The 20,152-nt window shown below is 42.9% G+C and overlaps 1 protein-coding gene across 2 annotated transcripts in view; it reads left to right on the plus strand.

The window, feature by feature from the left end:
* The window catches only part of LOC111872119 (dedicator of cytokinesis protein 3), a 284,561-nt gene that overhangs the window by 106,769 nt on the left and 157,640 nt on the right, over positions 1–20,152 (plus strand). The window lies entirely within an intron of this gene.

Below are 20,152 nucleotides of genomic sequence, written 5' to 3' on the forward strand. Positions count from 1 at the left end.
GAATGAATGCTTTTCTGCAGTATAGAAGTTGGAGTGAAACAATAAACATTCAGAATTTTAAATGTTGCATGAGCGTATGTGAAGTTATGTAAATTTTCTGAGATATCTATATTGTCAAGTCGGTATACAGTTGAAAGAAACATGATCATATGTGATTTTTCTAGTGCTTACATGCAGAAATGCAGTAATGTTCAACACAGACTGTTTAGTGACTAAAGAATGTGAATAATAATAATAAAAGTTACTAGTTTTAAAATAGTTGTTATTCTAATTTTGTATATACACACGCACACTAAATACACTACAGACAGCATACAAACAAAACAACAAGAAATTTAAAGATAAAGGCAAAAGCCCTAATATTAAGCTGCAGACCGGGAGTGGCCCATGAACTTCCATATGGGATACAGTGATTTTCCATAAGCAGAGATTACAGGTGGTTCTGTCCTTTCTGTAGGATGGTGATTCAGTGCAAAGAAAGGGTATGTATAGCAGAACAGTAGCAATGTTCACAGTGTCAGCTCCCCAGTACATTACTGTCTCTGCACTAAAAATGATATGTATTTGGCTTTTTTCTTCATTCTCAAGCTCTACAAGTCCCACTTTTTCTATTTTTCTGGTGGTAACCTTTTCCAGCCATACTACATATTTTTTCTACAGGAATCACATCTATAGAACTGAGACTTAGGCTGTTTTCTTTTAAGCAGTAAGTTAATTCATATATGACTGAACTGAAGTGAGCTGAGCGCAGAGTTTATATATCTGCTTGCTCTGCTTCAGAGGATATATTCCTTTACTGAAACTAGATATTGTATAGTCTTTGGTATATCAATTAATGATATAGATTAAGCAGTTGGCCATTAAAATTTGCCATAACCATGATGCAAAGAAACATGTGAACTTACTACTTAAGATGGCAGTGAGTGAAATTTCACCAATTTGAAATGATCTGATGGTGATCACTGTTTTGTTACCAGAACTGTAAAGTGAGGAAATCTCACTTCCCTGCTTCTGGATATTTCACAGTGCCAGAATTGTATAATGTTACTAACCCTGAAGTAGGCAGCAACAAGTTCCTCAAAAATTTCAGCAGTTTTTACTGTTATGACATGATGTGATACACAAATTCTACAGTGAATCCAGACTTCTGTGAAAACCTCTAGTCTCATTTCCCAGATTTCAGTGGATTGCAATGACCCATATGAGTCAAATCTCTGTTTTCCCTGTGTTTTAAACTATCTGATTTCCCATGTAATATGAATTGATGAAACCCACAGTATGGATAATCTGAACATTCTTTAACATTCACTTACCACATTAACAAAATTGAGGATCTCACAGAAGAAATATCCAATTGCATAGCAACCATGAGTGTGCAGTGCACTCCAAATGTACTGAAGAAGCCTGTCATAGCTATTTTCTCTCTCTTCTTTCGAATCAGTTCTGAACCCTCGCAAACCTTTGCTGATCATCTTAATCTTTCCGCCCTCCCAGTTCTTCCATAACCAGTGTGGTACATGGAACAGGGCTCCCTATAATGAGAAGTAGTAGAATATTGATTCATAAAAGCGGAGGAAAACGTATATTGTAATCACATTCAGCATATATATATATATATACATACATATGCTGAATGTGATTACAATATATATATATATATATATTTTCAGGACAAAATTGATTATTTAAAAGATTTTTGCTGCCATAAGATATTGTACAGTACAAGTCAATTCATGGAAATACAGGAAATTTTTATAATTTTTGGTCAAGTAAATACTAATGAAATGTTCTTAAAATGTATTAAAAGCATTCCAATATATTCCCATTTCTACCTCAATTTTGTGATGGTGATATTACATTATCTGTTGTTCTTAGACAGCCCATATTGATGTCAGCAGCATTTAGGAGTCAATGAATGAAATTATTAACATTTCATTTACTGGACAGCAGATGTTTCTGTATTGAATTTGGTTAATAATTCTGTGACTTTTTTAAAAAAAAATCTTTGAATTGATGTTATATAGGTATTGAGTGCTACACATTACACATATGTGTTAAAATAAGCACTGTCTATACAAGTTTATGTTCTTACCTGTAGGAACAGCACAAAGGGAACCCACTGGTAGTAATTGTGATGTTTAACCTCATGTAGCCCTGGTACATAGGATCCTACCCCAGGGGCAGCTACATGAGTCCCTACTTTCTCACCATATTGGTGGGGAAGAGTGTATGTGGATGTTATCCAGCAGTATGTATTTATCACATGTATTTTATCTTGTAAGTCATCATTCAAGCATTCAATGGGTTTTCCTGCAATAAATAGAATATCACAGCTTTTAGTTTATACTTTCACATTAAGTGCTATATATTTATTTTGCAAAATCTGTTCATAAAAATACCATCAAGATCAATAAATATAAAAGAAAATTGAAATTGTTAACATGCCGAGATTCCACATGGGGCCCTGTCTAATGGATATGAGGGACACTTCCCCGTATGTAAAGTGATCATAGCATGAAATTGAATATTTGTCTTGACCTTGTGCCAAGGTTGATTTTACTTTCATGTCACCTGTATGCCTTTGTGTCATGGTCCATAGCCACAGGGACAACTTTACTGCTTTTTACACATTACAGCCTGCAGGTGAAAGAAAATACAAAATGGAGAAAAGAAAGAAATCTTGGGCAGTAACATAGCATTACAGTATTATGGGCGAGTAGAAACACTGGAGGGAACAACTGCTTCCTCTGCTGAATGCAGAGCGTACAACTCTTAAACAAGCATGATCCCTAACACTGGAAACTGATAGTCCATAGAGCAGAAAGAATGAAAATATTCATTTCCTACATTGAGTTCTGATTGAAAAATTTCAGTCATGGTTGGAGACCACTGCCTTGACATGCCATTTTAGGAGGTGAAATACAATAGGGATCCATCAAGCGAAGATAAGTACCCAAAGCTTTGACTGATCAAGTTGCCATTCTTAAAAAAAATACACTGAAATTCCATTAAATGTTTGCTGATATAACTTCCAGTATCATCATGTGAAGAGTTCCATCTTTTGATATATAGCACCATGTGATTTGTTGAAAGACAACTGACGTTTCGGAATAACATATTGCTTCCATCTTCAGGGTGGAACAGTAAGTCAAATACGAAACCAACATGAAGCAGGCAAATTGACGCTGGGTTCCTGTTTGGCCTACTCCTATTCCCTGAAGATAAGGCGATATGTTTACCTGAAACGTCAGTTGACTCACCGGATTACACTGTTATATCCTAAAAGTTAAACTCTCGGTCTCGGCTGCAAGGACCTCATAACACGTATAATAATACGTTTGAAAGTAAAAATATGCATTTTGGCATTTCAAACTGAATATATTGTTTTGAAGGGCTTTTCTACTATTTGTCACAATGGAACCCAAAACTAATTGACTATTTTGCAACGTTGTGTAATATTGAATGACGTATAGCAGACTGATTATTGATGTGGGTAAAAGTGAATATCCTGACGTTAGATTGGAGGAACTGAAATCGATCGGGACTAATACCCCTGGTTCGGGTTCGAACTCGATGCCTCCTGAATGAATGCCAGATGTGTCACCACTCTTTAACCTTGCACGTTTATATTTACTGTACCACTAAAACCTACCAATCAAACTGTGTGCAGTGCAGAGAATGCAGCATACGAAAAGTACCGCTGATGTGACACGGTAATGAAGTCTGAATATCACGTTGTCTATAATTTCCTTGTCAGCTAGAAACCGAACCTTAACGAATCTACCTGTTCCCGATAACAGGCTGAACAGCGACATCTTGTCTCCTGCAGTCACTGTAAAGATAAATTCAGTGGCCTTAATTGGAAGGCGGGCAGACATAGACATAGGGGATTTAATACAAGGTGGTTCAAGTATGACCGGGACTGATTTGTGTGTAAACAAGCCGCACTGCGCAGCAGCTGTGCGACCTTGAGAGAGTGAAGCCACAACCTCCACACTTCCTGTTGTTCAGGTTAGAACCTGTTTTGTCCTGTCTGGGAGTTACTAGAGTGATGAGCGAACAGAAGGTACCGCGGAGCGTGGAACAACGCATTGTGATGAAATTCCTCTTTGGAGAAAATGTCCCGTCCGCTGGAATTCACCACAGACTCCAACAACAGTATGGGGAAGAGTGACTTTCACGGACCCGTGTGTTTGAGTGGTGTAAGTGCTTCAGAGAGGGCAGAGAGCGCGTGGAGAATGAACCGCAGGATCGTCGGCCGCGAACATCCGTCACCAAGCCAAACACTGATCGTGCAGACGCGCTTATTCGTGAGAATAGGCGCATCACTATCAAGGAACTTGGAGCAATGCTGTCCATCTGTGTTGGTAGTGTAGAAGACATCTTGAAATACCACCTGCACTATTGCAAAGTGAATGCACGGTGCGTACCACGCATTTATGACGGATGTGAACAAAATGGTGCGCATGCGAGCTGCCAGTCGTCTCCTACAGAAGTTTGAAGATGAAGGTGATGCATTTTTGAAGTCTGTAGTGACCACCGATGAGACGTGGGTGCACTACTTCATTCCCGAGTCCCAGCAGTCATCACGCGAGTGGCGGCATACCAGTTCTCCCAAACCCAAGAAAGGGCGGGGAGCCGTTTGGCAGGAAAAGTGATGGCACCGTTCTTCTGGGACTGGCAGGGAGTTATCCATGTAGACTTCTGACAGATGCCAGAACAGTCAATGCAGCTTATTACTCAGACCTCCTGGCAACAGATGTGAAGGAAAAGATCCGATCCAAGCGGAAGATACGTGGAAAGCGGGTAGCCTTCCTTCAAGACAATGCACGCCCCCATACGGCCAAAACAGCAATGGAAACCCTCCGGAAACTGAAATGGAACCTTCTGACACATCCGCTGTAGAGTCCCGATTTGGCCCCAAGTGATTTCTACCTGTTCGGAAGGCTCAAATCAGACTTGCAAGGCATGCAGTTTGTGGACAATGATGCCGTCATCCAGACTGTTCGGGAGTGGATACTCCGCCAACCACAAGCCTTTTTTGAAAAGGGCATCAGGATGCTTCCAGAACGTTGGAAAAATGTGTTGACTCCAGAGGGGAGTACGTTGAAGACTGACATGTGCAAGTAAGTGTTTGGCAATTATGGTTTAAAAAGAAATCAGTCCAAGTCATATTTGAACCACCTTGTACTTCCCATGCTGTTTAAGGGGGGACACTTAATAAAAAGTTATATTTATTTTATCTACATGTTTCGATTGTAATACCAAGTTTCTTTGTTGACAAACTAGAAGGTATTAATTTAAAACTTCTAAATATGATGTCTCTTAACTGACAGTGTTAAATAATACAAAAAATAAACTCCATGACTTTAGTCCGCAAGCGAACTATACCGACCAGGCGACCGCCGCTTGTCGGCGAAGTTTAGTGCCAACTTTTGCCGATAAAGGGTGTCGCGTGGTCAGCGCGACGAAAACCGTTAATTTCGGTTTCCTAGACCGGAGCCGCTATTTCCTTGAAATAGGCCCTCAGTCATCATCACGAGGCTTAGTGGACCCCGTTCCAGACCCACTACTTCTCCGAAAAAATCTGGTAGCCAGGAACGCTGACCACTATACCACAGTGGCGGTCATGTTACATAATAGGTTCAGAATAGATACTTAAACATTGAATAGGTTAGTAAGATGTTTCTGGATTGTTCTGACATAAAAGAAGAGAACATACCAGTATCTTCCACTAGGAGTCAGGATAGCGCAGTCGGTATAGCGACTGTCTATGGGCTGGACGACTGAGAGGTCGGTGTTCGAGTCCCTGTAGGGTCAAGAATTTTCACTTCTTCACGTCATCCAGATCGGCTCTGGGGTTCAACCAGCCTCCTATGCAGTGGGCACCAGGGGCTCTTTAGCGGGGGTAAAGTGGCCGGGGCGTGAAGCTGATCAATCACCTCAAACTAGTGCCGAGGTCAAGAAAATGTGGATCTATACGTCCACCCCCCCATATGTCTTCATAATGTACTGCTTAATTTGTTAGGCACAGGGACAACTTTGCCTTACCTATTCGGCCGTGTCCTTTTGAGTATAGGTTAGTGGTTATAGTTACATGAAGACCACATATACCTTTCCGAATTCGGTTTTTATCTACAGTTTTCAGATCACATACAACTATTCCAAGTTACCTAACACTCCAAAACTGTCACCGAATTGCTTTTTTATTTGTTACTAATTTGTAACAACAGCATCTGTCTGTTACATCTGGTCACTAACTATGAAATATCGTAGCGATTCAGCTGTTTTATTAATACTGTAGCTTGTTTCTGCTACTGAAGACGCCGTTCGGATTGTTAGTTGGTTTTATTAACAACCTAAAGTCGTAAATACAATTACTTATAGCACTGTTGCGGGTTTACACAATTTACAAACCCTACACACTAATCTCTTCGTTCTGTCATCAGTAGTCTTCACTTGCTTACAGCACAACACGGGAGCTATACAAGTGTCACTGAATTGCACACTCCCAATACACAATGCCTTTTCAGTTATCACAAATTACCACTGATTATCACACATAAATCTTCTAATAACGCGTTCTTCCTCCTGCGGCTGCTTCCTCTGGCTGACTGATTTCTGTTCTGCGGAATAATGGCTCCTTAGTAAAAGTCAAAGTTACATTGCAACTGACGGTCGGTCAGTCTGTCCGTCTGGGTGTCGAGACCCATTTGGGGCTCATGACCAGATATTCATTATTACGGTCTTGTTTCTGTGGGGCGCCTTCTCTAACGAGAGGACGGGTCTGTCTTTTGTATATGCTGCTGGCCCTTGCCAGCGCAGTCTTTCTCGGGTCCGAGTCCCTTGGGACTTGCTACCATATTTTACTGTCTCACAACTGAGACTTGAGAGAGAGAGAGAGAGAAAGAGAAAGAGACGCCAGTTATTCCAGTTTCTCTTATAAACCCTCAATCGGACAGGAGGGAGATCTCAGCTTGCTTCACTGTTGCGTGATCGCCGTGTGTACAGAGGTGTTGCTTCGCAACGCTGCCTAGAGCTGTTTACTGCTGCGTTGCAACCAGTGCGGTTCGGTTCGGCACCGAGAAACACCGCTTTACTTGCTGTTGCGTAATCTCGTTTCCACTGTTGCGTAACTTGGCAACCGACCGTTTATCAAGAGTCTATCTTCGTGGTAACTCGTTCCACATCCCGTTGTCCAACAACGGTTTGACATGTCACAATACGATGACGATTTAATACAGGCATAATAAACATTGCTTTTTAGGAGTATTGTTCGCTCAGATACAGTTCTATAAAATGCCTCAGAAGAGCCCTTCATTCAGTGAACGTCTGGTGAAAGAATTAATTTTGAGATGTATAATTTGTTTCGGCAATTTTTCCATGTTCTGAGTATTCAGGGAAAATAATAATAATAATAATAATCTTTAAGTAGGAGTTAAAATTTTCCCCCCTTTTCTGCATGGAATAAGACAGCGCAGTCGTAACGCAGAGGTATAATCCACGACAAATAGAACTTAGCCCAATGTCAATAAGATAAAATTCACGTAACACGGACATGTCAATATGAAGTACTTTAACATTGCACCAGTCTCATTTTTCTTCACAGCATTTCACAAATCATTTTACTTTTAATACAGATGTTTGCCCCACTGTTACAAAATCTTCAGTTTTGGACTAATTTTGCCAGAAGAATTGTGCTTTGCATTATTCCAGCCCTTGCCACAAATGTATAAGACGTGATGGCCTCGTAATAAAAACAGTCTCAGCCATTTGTGTTCATGTACTGTAGATGTAAATCTACGGCTGCAAAACAAATCAACAGCTCATAGGAAATTTTGCTAAGAGAAGCTGCTTTTCCTTTTACTTCAATAAGTATACCGACCTTCCTCAGGAAAATGTTTCATATACTCGTATACGATGCAGAACGTAACTGAATGTGTTTTATGCTCTCTACTTTATATGTGGAATAACCCTAAACGGTTCTCCCCAAATTTCAGTTTTGTATGGAGAATGTCACTGGGATAGCGTAGTCTGTATAGCGACTAGCTAGGGGCTGGACGATCGAGGGGTCGGAGTTCGAGTCCCGGTAGGGTCAAGAATTTTATTTTCTGCAAGTCATCCAGACCGGCTCTGAGGTCCACCCAATCCTGTACAGTGGGTACCGGGGACTCTTTTCCCCGGGCGTGAAACTGACCACTCATCTTCAACTAGTGCCGAGGCCAAGAAAATGTGGATCTATACATCCACTCCCCCATACGCCTTCATGGCGTAGTGCTTAATTAGTTAAGCACAGGGACAACTTTATGGAGAACGTCAGATCGCAAGTGTTGCCTTTGCCATTGGTGATAACGGTGAACCTTTCTGCATAAGCCAATTAGAATAACAATGCTTGTCTTTTGGTTGTCTCTCTGTTGCACTCCGAATGTAAATTCAGTTATAATTATAAAAAGAACATAATCTATAAAAGAAAACATATATTCAGCCTGTCATTAACGTTGTTAGTGAGAAATGACTTTCGACTAATGACGGCATAATTAAAAACGTTTGTGGCCATGTGCGGAAAGCCGGAAGATGCTAAACTTATTATCGTAGGATGTAGCGAAATGCGAGGTTAGGGAGTTAATTTAAATGCAAGAAAGGGTTGAATTATCGGAAAGGAACCTTTAGGAAGATTACGAACTGTAACGTGTGCTTGTGCTATGCGGATCAAAACGTGTTTGATGGAAACAGTTAACAGCAATAACTTCAGCAATACGACAAATGCGTCAGACTTACACAGGGTGTCCCAGGAGGAATGTGCCAAACTTCGGGAGGGTGTTCCTTATGTTAAAGTATGCCGATATAACCCAAAACACCTATGTCCAAAGTTGAACGGTTACGGAGATAATGGCCCGAGAACGCCAGTCATGTGTTATGTATACTGCTTGGAAACCTAAGGACAATTATGACATGGCGAGCGAGTATTTTGTACTTCAATTTTATGGCTTTCCGTCACTCACAAGTTGGTTTGATGTTACGTACATTATTAACATTACAGAATCCACATATTCCTGCCAGTTTTAATATCTGTTTTATAATCAACAAGTGTGTAACCCCGGTCAAAGTTTGACACTTCTCTGGCCATTATCTCCGTAACCGTTCAACTTTGGACATAGGTGTTTTGGGTAATATCGGCATACTTTAACGTAAGGAACACCCTCCCGAAGTTTGGCACATTCCTCCTGGGACACCCTGTATATGGAAGGGGCAATTTTTAAGTTTAGAGCACACCGTAATATTTTGTCATAAAAATGGAATATATACCAGTGTAAATTCGTCAAATAACAATGTAAGGCAATCGAAACATGGAAAGTGTAACAGAAATGGTTAGACATTGTAAATGCCCAATTCTACCCGCACATGAAGCTCATACAGCTTCCTCCTGTTTCTGTGTTCCAAAGAAACTCCGTCCCACAAATAATTTGTATGAGCACTGCATAATTTTAAGACCGCACTTACGTGTACAACGACAATGTCCCTGCGAAACACAACATCGGCTTCCAGACACAAACCTAAGGGAGCTGTTTATGCAAATCCAGGATGGAGAGGTCAGCAGGCTGTATGTGTGTGGCACGTAAAATTCCCCGCCTTCTTCCTTTCTCACAATCTGTTTCGAGATAACTGCAACTATGAACAATCCAAGTGTCGTCATTCGGATGTTTCAGACTGGCCTATCGGGTACGATCGCGATCAGCTTCCAGGAGTTCATTGCTTACTCGCTACCGTGTCAGCGTAGGGTCTAACGAAACATGCACGTCGCGACTAGCTGTAACGCCATAACCAATATATTGCAATTGTGTAGCGTTAAAACAAATGCGGTAGGATGATTTGTGAATTGATTCTTGAATTATTCAACTTCAGATGAGAGCATAATGCGAATGATGAACTTGGAAGGATGCGGGAGAAAATAGTCGTGGCCTATTTGAAGTGCCATGCCTACATTTTTGGATGGACTGGGGGAAAAACCCCAGGAAGAAATTGTGACATGATGTGACGAAATTGGAAGCAAGGATTTTCGGAATACGGAGTGATAGACACTCGAAGAAGGAAGGAGATGAGGATAGTAGACGAAGGAAGAGAAGGGGGAGAAAATGAAGATGAACGAGGGGTAAAGGAAAAGGATATGAAGAAGGCGAAGATAAAACAGTGGTAATTGTATTGTTTCCCAGTCCATAAAGTTCGGAAAACACCAGGCCACAAAAACTTCACTTCTCTCTAATGATTTTGGTCCGAAAAGGATTATGAAACTTGGCCCATTAAGCGTTTTGTAGTTTGAACGATGCATAGTATTGCGTCATACCGGTAGGTCACTGTGGATATGTAATAAAACTTTAGTCTCATCTGTAGGCCAGCTGACCATGCAAGTATGTCCTTGTTGGCACGGCATGGGGCCCCTCTGATTTTGAATGAAAGGGAAGGCCTGCAGTTACTAGGGAATACAAGCGAAGTGGATGAGTAGTCTTGGACCGTCCACAGAGAGTGATCCGGGGGGGGGGGGCAGCAACTTGTTGCTGTAAAGTTCAGCATATTGTCACGTGATAAGTGACTGTAGACGGGGTTTGGATTGATAAATGGATTTATTGCACACTTACAGCTCGGAGTTGCAAGTAATTGTAACGCTGAGCAAATCGCTATAACCCACTCTATTCTTCTCACCTTGTTACAGCCTTCACTAACCGTTGTCTGGTCACAGCCTTCTAACAGTGGCCATTCATCACGCCCTTACGACTCACGAACTGCACTCCCTAACCTCCGATTCAGTCAGAGTCAGAGTTCCTTTACGACTGGCGGTTTTGGCTCTTTGGCCTTAGTTATATAACCTCGTGATGGACCGCACAGAAATACCGCTTCTCACAGTTCTGTTACATGCATAGCTGTTGCTACGCAGACGTGGCATTTACTGTTTCGTAACCTAGTAACGGACGTCTCTTCTGATTAAGCTATTCCGGCTTTCAGCACACATGTCACAGTATTATAAAATGTTACACTTGGATGAATTCTTTGGAACGATCTATGTGTCATAAATCAGACGGGAACTTGGAACCCCAGGAGTCTCAACAATAGTAAGAGAATTAGAAAAGTGTGAGTGAGTGAGAGTAGGGGAGATTAGATGGGAAAGACTGGCACTAACCATGCAGAGAATCGTATTTTTTCATAGGGGCAGAATTTTTCCCATGGATGAGAATATCTGCACTTGAGAGGAATGAATGTACTAGTGATAGGCTGTGGTATGTAATATCAAGATATTGTCACGATTTACAGTGACTATAGACGGGATTTGGATTGTTTAGGAGATCTGTTGACCGCTTAATAGGTCGTAAATACAAATAACTATAACACAATGTAAGATTTGACGTTTTCACGGCTGTGACTATGAAGAAAACAATCTTCTGGGATGGGCGCCATGTAGACATTGTGTTAACCGACGTTTCGGAGGAATATATCGCCCCAATCTTCAGGATAGAAGAAAAATGAAGAAAATTCGCAAGCGAAGAACCTGCGTGAGCAGGTGCAAATAGACTAATGCCGAGAATAAACCCAGCTGTATAAGAGCAGGAAGGGAAGGGAGAGAGGCTACATGGGAAATCAGTAGAGAGGAGAGGGGAAGGGTCTGGGGAGGTGGGCCAGCAGGTAGCAGGCTAGAGCAGGTATAGAATATTGTGTCGGGGGAGAAAGGCAAGGTTAATGGGAGGGCAGGGCCGCGCCATAGCTCAAGCGGTTTGTCGGTGACTTCCCACCGCGACGGCCCGGGTTTGATCCCGGGTCTGGTCAAGTGGGATCTGTGGTGGACAAAGTGGCGCTTGGGCAGGTTTTCTCCGAGTACTTCGGTTTCCCATGCCAATCTTCATTCCACCAATTGCTCCACAATCACCCTCACCTATCATCTGGGGCTGGTACAATAGGCCAGAAGTGGCCGCAGTACAAGGGACTTAGTCCCACCCAACAAGCAATAAGAAAGATACTGAGAGGGCATTAACGGTTGCTGTGTGAGTCGGGCATGGACTTGCTTGGCCTTGTGGATGCTGTGTTCAGCCACAGCTGACTTGTACGGATGTTCGAGACGGATGTGCCGGTGATGCTCTTCAACCTCGTGTCTGCCCAATATATACCTTGCCGCACTCGCATGGGATATTGTATGCACCCGGTGTCATTAGTCCTAGGCTCTCTTTGATCGGCCGGAAGAAACTAGATCATTTCTTTGGAGGCATACCCACTGATTTGATGTTGTGCCAGGACAGCACTCTGCTGATTCGGTTGAATATAGTCCCTACATAGGGCAGGAAGGCGACTGAGTCCCATCCAACAAGCAAGCTCTGCTATCCACATTGGTGGACAGGGCTAGAGTTCTATGTGATCAAGACAGTCTATATGCGGGGTTGGTGATCGGGGGGACGTTTTCAAGCAGAACGGACACAACTACCGGCAGATCCACAGAGTTCCTAACCGTCGGCCGGACTCAGTCGGCTTCCTGCCCTATGTCGGGACTATATTCAACCGAATCAGCAGAGTGCTGTCCCGGCACAACATCTGATCAGTGGGCCTGCCTCCGAACACATTATCTAGTTTCCTCCGGCCGGTCAAAGGTAGCCTGGGACTAAGGACACCGGGTGCATACAGTATCCCATGTGAGTGCCGCTAGGTCTGTATTGGGCAGACGGGCCGTTCCGTGGACACGAGGTTGAAGGAGCATCAGCGGCACATCCGTCTCGAACATCCGGACAAGTCAGCTGTGGCTGAACACAGCATCGATTTGGGACACCGCATTCAGCTTCAGAATACCTCCATCCTCGCCGCCAAGACCCGCTGTATGGATCGCATTAGGGAAGCCATTGAGATTGAACTCCACCCCGACAATATGAACAGAGAGGTGTGGTTTTGTCTCAGCAAGTCATGGAAGCCTCTCATCTGTTCCCTCAGGAAACCCCCGGGACATGACGCCAGATCCACAAGGCCACGCAAGTCCATGCCCTACTCACATAGCAACCCCGAAGCTTAAGGGTTAATGCCTTCCCATTAACCTTGCTTTTTTCCCCCGACACAACATTCTATACCTGCTCTGGCCTGCTATCTGCTGGCCCACCTCCCCAGACCCTTCCCCTCTCCTCTACTGATTTCCCATGTAGCCCCTATCCCTTCCCTTCCTGCTCTTATACAGCTGAGTTTATTCTTGACATTAGTCTAATTGCACCTGCTCACGCTGGTTCTTCGCTTGCGGATTTACTTCATTTTTCTTCTACCTTGAAGATGGAGGCGATACTTTCCTCCGAAACGCCAGTTAACACAGTATCTACACCGGTGCCACATCTCAGAAGACTGCTTCAACTATAACACCGCTACTGATTTCCACGCTACAAATAACTGTCATTGCCTGACAACGAATCTTACCGATGGATATTCTTCAACTTCCGTGGATACGCCGTTGTCCACTGGTTAACACTTCACAATTGAACTCTCAACTGAACTGCAGCTCTAGTTGTCCTTAAGATAACTCCTCGGAACGGACCACGCAGAAAACACAGCCCCTGTATTGTTGCAGCGTGTTTACCGCGCAGTTCCATAGCAACGGTCGCGTTCTGTTGTTATGTGCGTGTATGTTGCGCGTGTTACATAGCAGCGGCCTGTGTTTTTAGAGTCATTGCTTAGCAACGGGTCTACAGGCCACATTAGCATTGTTCTCAATGATGCCCCCACTTGAGGATAAGAGTGGTTCAAAAGACGGCTCTTACGAGGAAAGTGTGTTTGAAACATGGACACATTCTGACCTGTGCTGATGTTTATTTGTTGGGAAAGCATACAGCAACTTTATTAGACGCTAATAAGGAGACTGATTTGGAAATGAACAGTGAGATCTAAGCATATGTCCATGTCTCGTCACCAAAATGCAAGACAAATTCACGGCACTGAGAATAGTTGAACCTGAGAGGAAGCAAGAAGAGGCTTCAGCCATTTTGCATGAGGAGCTCCATGATTTGTTTTCTTCACAAAATAATAAGTGTGACGACTTAATTAAGGATGAGATGTGCGGGCATGTAGCATACATGGGACTGACGAGCTGCACATACAAGGTTTTTGGTTGAAAAATTAGACGGGAAGAGACCACTTTAAAGACACTGTCGTAGACAAGAGAATTTTGTTGAAAATTATCGTAAGAAATGGAAGTGGGCTGGATTCATTTTCCTCCGGATATGGACTGGTCTCGAGATCTAGCTTTCCGAGCGACTCTCAGCTCCATACAGTGAATAGTTACAGGCCTATACTGTAGAACGTCGCACTCATGCATTCTATTCTGGAGATTTATTATCGAGACTTTTTTTTTCGTAGTTCTCTGCCCCTCAATTTCGGTGTTTTATCAGCCCCAAAGACTCAAAATATGTCCTTAGGTCTGGATACTGTTGGTCCGCCAGTGATGAAGTAGGCCTATGCAAAAGATGACAGTAATAACAATAAGTGCTGGGAAGAACTTTGCTGCTTCTGCTTTCTTCCAAGGGTTTTACTCTATGGGCAGAGTAGCAAGAATTCAACCTCGCGCCTCACCTGTAGCAACGCAAAGTCCGACCTGACTGGTCGGCACTGCCCGCAGCATCTCATGCGAGCTTCTCATAAAGTTGTATCAGGTGCATACTTTCCTCGTCGTTTCTAGGAAGCTCTGTGAAACATGCAACCGTGTTTTGGAATTGCTAGCGTCATCCTATGAGTTACCACAAATTGCACAAGGAAAGACGAGTTGGTAGTGCCACCGCTGGGGTTCATAAGATTAATAAAAACTCGAAGCGGCCTACTGTTTCCATATAGAAATTGCTGTTTCCAAATTTAATAGTTTTATCTGAATCTTTAGAAAATACTGATGACTATTATAAAGCTCGCCGAAGTTTAAACGGGGAATTATAAGAAACAAACGTAATCTAAAGTACCTAACCTCAATAACTTGAGAAATTGTTAGAGAGAGCTACATTTGTACTACCGTTAAGTCAACTAAATAGAACAACAATATGCTACTGCCATTTAGACTAACCTCTCTTCTTCAACTAGCAACACAGCAACTCGATGAATACCATCTATAGTTCGCTTCTAAACAATCGTGATACTTCTACACTGCTCTCAGTCACAACTTCAGCCATTGTTGACAGTAGAGTAATTTGGTATTCATATATACAAACTGAACAATAGCAGGCATATTATGAATCTCACTAACAGCGACATCCCCCCCCCACCTTTACATTTACAGCCTTCTTCTGTTTTATGTAAGATGGACCCGGTCGTTATTCTGAATGGTTGCAATTGCAACACATTGGCGGAAGCTTCGAAATAAACATCTGTGCTCTCCAGCTAGGACCTCTGGAAGTAACCCTGTCCAGTGATCAGTTCCTGCATTTCAGTGATTTCACGATTTCAGTGAATATAATGCTGTATTTCAGCATCTTGTTGAACTTCGTTCTTTCCGCCTCTTTGTTTCCATCTTTCGTGAAAATTATATTAGAAGGTTTAATTCAATTTTTAATTTAAAGTCTCAATCCTCTCACTGCATTTGCCCTCGTTTAGACAACATGTTTCCACACGGCCATCACCAGATACGCTAAAATTGGTTTCGTGAAACTGCTGCAAGTTATTCACCTTCGTAACATATTTTATGATTCAATTCTGAATTCTGTGCACAAAGGAAAACTGTACTTCAGAATTCATAATTGAACCACAAAAAAGTTACGACTGTGCTTTAAGTGCAGCAGTTTCACCAAAGCAATTTTAACGCACCTGATGATGGCAGTCCGGAAAGCCGTTGTGTAAAATAGGACAAATACAGTGTTTGAATTAAAAGAACTTCTAATACATGTTGCACGAAAGACGGAAACGAATGCGTATATCAGTGAATATGTTATCAAGAAGGGAAATATGTTTTCGGCAAAGTCCGAGACTGGAGTTTTGACCGAAGCATAGATACATCTGTCACTGCTGTCTTGTGGCCCAGTACATAGCTACTATTGCTACTATTAGCAGCAATGACTTCTGCAGTGTTGGGGGCAGGTTCAGGATATCCTAGCAAGCGTTAAGCATGCTTTCTTTCAAATCTGAAATCAAGAGTAGTATGTACTGCGGTTGTCATCACTGGTGTAATATACAAAGTGATCCACAAATTTCATATTTATGGAAAGCCGTGATGGCCGGAAGGAAGGGGAAAAAGAGAATAGACCGTGTGTGTTTTTTATTGCTAGAGGGGTGGGACTAAGTCCCTTGTACCGCGGCCACTTCTGGCCTATTGTACCACCCCCACATGATAGGTGAGGGTGATTGTGGAGCAACTGGTGGAATGAAGATTGGCAGGGGAAACCGAAGTACTCAGAGAAAACCTGCCCCAGCGCCACTTCGTCCACCACAAATTCCACTTGACCAGACCCGGGGTCGAACCCGGGCCGCCGCGGTGGGAAGCCAGAGACTAACCGCTTGAGCTATGGCGCGGCCGGACCATGTGGTATATTTTGCTCAAATTCGGCTTGAAAGAAGAGCGTGAATAGGGCCCGCGAACTGCCTCGCGTTAAAGTTCAGCAAACCGTGTGGAGTAAAGACAGCAGCAGAACATGAAGAGTTCCATTGCCAGGCATATGGCTCATGTACTCTGATGAAAGTGAACCGACGTTGCGGAGGAAATGAGCTCAGATACCAGCAGGAGCGGCTCGCTCTGGTAGCTGCTTGCTTCTTATTGGTTGCTTCATTGGCTTACTATTCGACCCTGAAGATGTGGGAACTACATTCCTGTGAGAGATCAGGGAACTTCGACCTGGCTACACGGCGTCACATGCAAGAAGTTGATACTCTTCATAGTTACTATGCTGAGAATTTCAAATGCAATAGTGGGAACAGTGCATGGAAATATTAATTTTATACAACGTTGCACGGTGTCGTAGATTCTGTCGTTGACTGAGTTGAGGTTGTAAGCAGACCAGATATAGCACTGCATAGAACATAACAAAGACTGGCATTTTTCCGTATTTATTTGCATGTACGTTAAGCTTGGTCTCTCTTGTCCTAAGCGAAGAACATAGATTGAGGATGTGAGAACAGTGCTGAGGAAGCTCCAGTAGAATGGGGGAAACTGCATGAGAGGAGAATGATATGGCGGGACATGGCCAGAGACAGCGAGAAGTACATCGGAAGCGAAGAATAGATATGTTGATCTCTTAATGAAATCGGTTGTGAGGGTGTGGACTGAATTCAGCTGGCTCAGGATAGGGCCCAGTGGCGTGATGTTGTGAACACGGCAGTCAGCGGAGGACATTACAAGTTGCAAACAAAGAGTAATAATTTTGCAAATTCTCAGTACTGAAAAAGTTGAAGTTATTGATGTAAATAAGCAAAAGAAATCAGTTCGATATTTTAAAATATTTATGGAAGCATCAGCTTTTTACAGTAGTTATTCGGAGTTGTCATTGCCTTCTCTTAGGAAAGCTCTCTAAAATAGAAGATTGCCCTGCAAGACACGACACTGCCATTTCTGGTCTCTTGTGCTACCGTTTGCGATGTCATGTCATAATTAAGGCTTTTGTACGCTCCATATTATTCTTTTATTATTGCGGCTGGGCGAGACAGTCCCGCGGCACTGCGGCCTGAAATAGGGCTCTTGTGCAAGCCCTGAATGTAGCGGAGCACTGGTGGAATTGTTGTGGCAGGTCAAGACTGACACAGGTACTCGGAGAAAAATCTTCCCCAATGTCACTTCCTCAATTTCAAATCCCACATTGACTTCCCAGGGACAGAACCCGGGCTTCCGAAGCGAGAAGCTGTCAGTATTTTCCAGTGGCACGACAGTGTTAATCCGGTATTAATAATCCGAGGATGTCATACATGGCGAGCTCACCACCATCAAACTACCGGAATAAAAATGGTCCTACTAACAAAGTGCAGTATGCCAAAACGTACCTTGCTTGACCTCAGGCGAAACATGTTTCATCAGATCTGGCAGGTGGTTTTCAAGGAAGTTCTGCTCCTCTCAGCAGTTAGCAATGTTCAAGCAACGGCGGCTCAGGAAGTTTCCAATAACCTCACACTGTGTGCTTACATCAAATATATGCGTTGAAAATGAGTCTCTTCTGTTTCATTTAGAGTGGGAATTTCTGTGGTTTATTGTTCGATACTCTGTGAACATCGCCTTATCGGTACACTAAATTCGGGGAATGAGGCGACCGTTTTGGGCGATCCATCATAGAATTACGTACATGCAGGGCTAATGTTTAGGGCGAAGTACCTAACGATCTGTTGACGAAGTGGATAGTAACCATAATGTTAGGCCAGGAAGTTCTTTGTACCCTAACTCATGGCAGTGTGTTAATTGACATATTCTGTACTGACAGTTAAAACTGTCAGTCAAATTGAAAGCAGTTTAAGATAATCTTAACTCTTTCGGTACGGATAACGGACACAATCATTACTCATTATTTTCAACTTGCGATGGCCTTACCTGAATGGAAAGTATCGGCTTTCTCTCTTGGGACATATTGTAGATTTAAGTATGCTACTTTTAGAGATTTATGGAATGATACTACTTTGACACGGATGAAGGATTAAGCAGTCGTGGCCTGTCTCAGGGTTTGATTTTGGTAGTTTAGTAAAAGTGCGGAATGTCTGTGAACAAGGCAAATCACTTGAACGAGATCTGTTTTAACGCTTTTGGTTCTTGACAGTATCAGCAAAAAAGACCTTTAGGCCTACTGTCAACTTTTTATAGCTCACACTGTTATTTATGGGATCCTGCATACAAAAGAAACATTACAGACGTAGCTTGTTCTTAATAGTTCAGCATAGAAATGGTTAAATAGCCAAGAGCGGGTGGAACCGTGGTGATGCCAGGGACACAACTGCAATTATTTGGGAAAATAACCAGACTTAAGCAGTGGAAGAATAACACTTACAGGAAGGAAATTGGTTGCAAACTACTCATAGTTTGATAGAGGTTTCCTTTGACACCGGGCTTGGATTTTTCCGCGTATCTCGTCGTATCCATTAGTAGCAAACAAAGGGAACGCACTTGGAGATATTCTAACACAGAATAATTACATACACATTTTTAAAACCGTTCTCTTCTTATATTTGTAGAAGGAATATCATTCATGCTACTGTGGTGCTGCCATCATGTCATGGTGCTTACAAGTGTTCAAAGACAGGGTCAGCTTTATCGTTTAGCTGCGGTAGTGTATTGCTGCTTGCCTGCACTCAAATTCATTGATGCCTTTTGTTGAACAAAATGCATTATTCCCGCTTTTGTTCATTATTTCACTCTTCGTTCCATTTGTTCATTCATTTGTTCCCTAATCTGTTTACTTAACCATTGATCTTACTGGCTATTCAGTGCCGCGCCATAGCTCAAGCGGTTAGTCGCTGGCTTCCCACCGCGGCGTACCTGGTTCGATCCCGGGTCTGGTCAAGTGGGATTTGTGATGGACAAAGTGGCGCTAGGGCAGGTTTTCTCCGAGTACTTCGGTTTCCCCTGCCAAACTTCACTCCACCAATTCCTTAACAATCACCCTCACCTATCATCTGGGGCTGGTACAATAGGCCACAAATGGCCGCAGTACAAGGGCCTTAGCCCCACCAATGGTATCTCCACCTTATCGTGGTGGTGGGGTTTGAGAGCTCCTGAGACCCTGAGAGCTATGCCAGCGGTAGCATAGCTACTGGTAGGGCCACCCATGCTGGACAGGTCAAGGGGTAGGAGCCAGACAAAGAGGGATACCCTGGTCCTCCAGGTTGGGGGTTGGGCGTGAGGCTTACAACCTCACACTGTAAAAACTAAAATGTTCAGAAATCCGAGGAAAGAGTAGCCGGACGGACCTATTCAAGACAACCTGGAAAATGTTTAAAGGATTTGAGAATTGGATCTTGGAATGTACTATCTCTTTACAAAGCCGGAGCACTAAGAATGCTACTTGAACAACTAGATAGCTGTAAACTAGATATCACTGCTGTACAAGAACTGGGGTGGTTGGGTAAAGGAGTCATGGAAAAGAGGGATCATGTTGTATTCTGTAGCTGTCAGAAGAAGAGTCACATGTTTGAACAGGTTTTATTGTTAATAAAAAAAGGGGGCATCTTATTTTAGACTTCGAGGCAAAATCTCACAGAA

The sequence above is a fragment of the Cryptotermes secundus genome, unplaced genomic scaffold (assembly GCF_002891405.2).
Source record: "Cryptotermes secundus unplaced genomic scaffold, Csec_1.0 scaffold461, whole genome shotgun sequence".
In the NCBI taxonomy this organism is placed as follows: Eukaryota; Metazoa; Arthropoda; class Insecta; order Blattodea; family Kalotermitidae; genus Cryptotermes; species Cryptotermes secundus.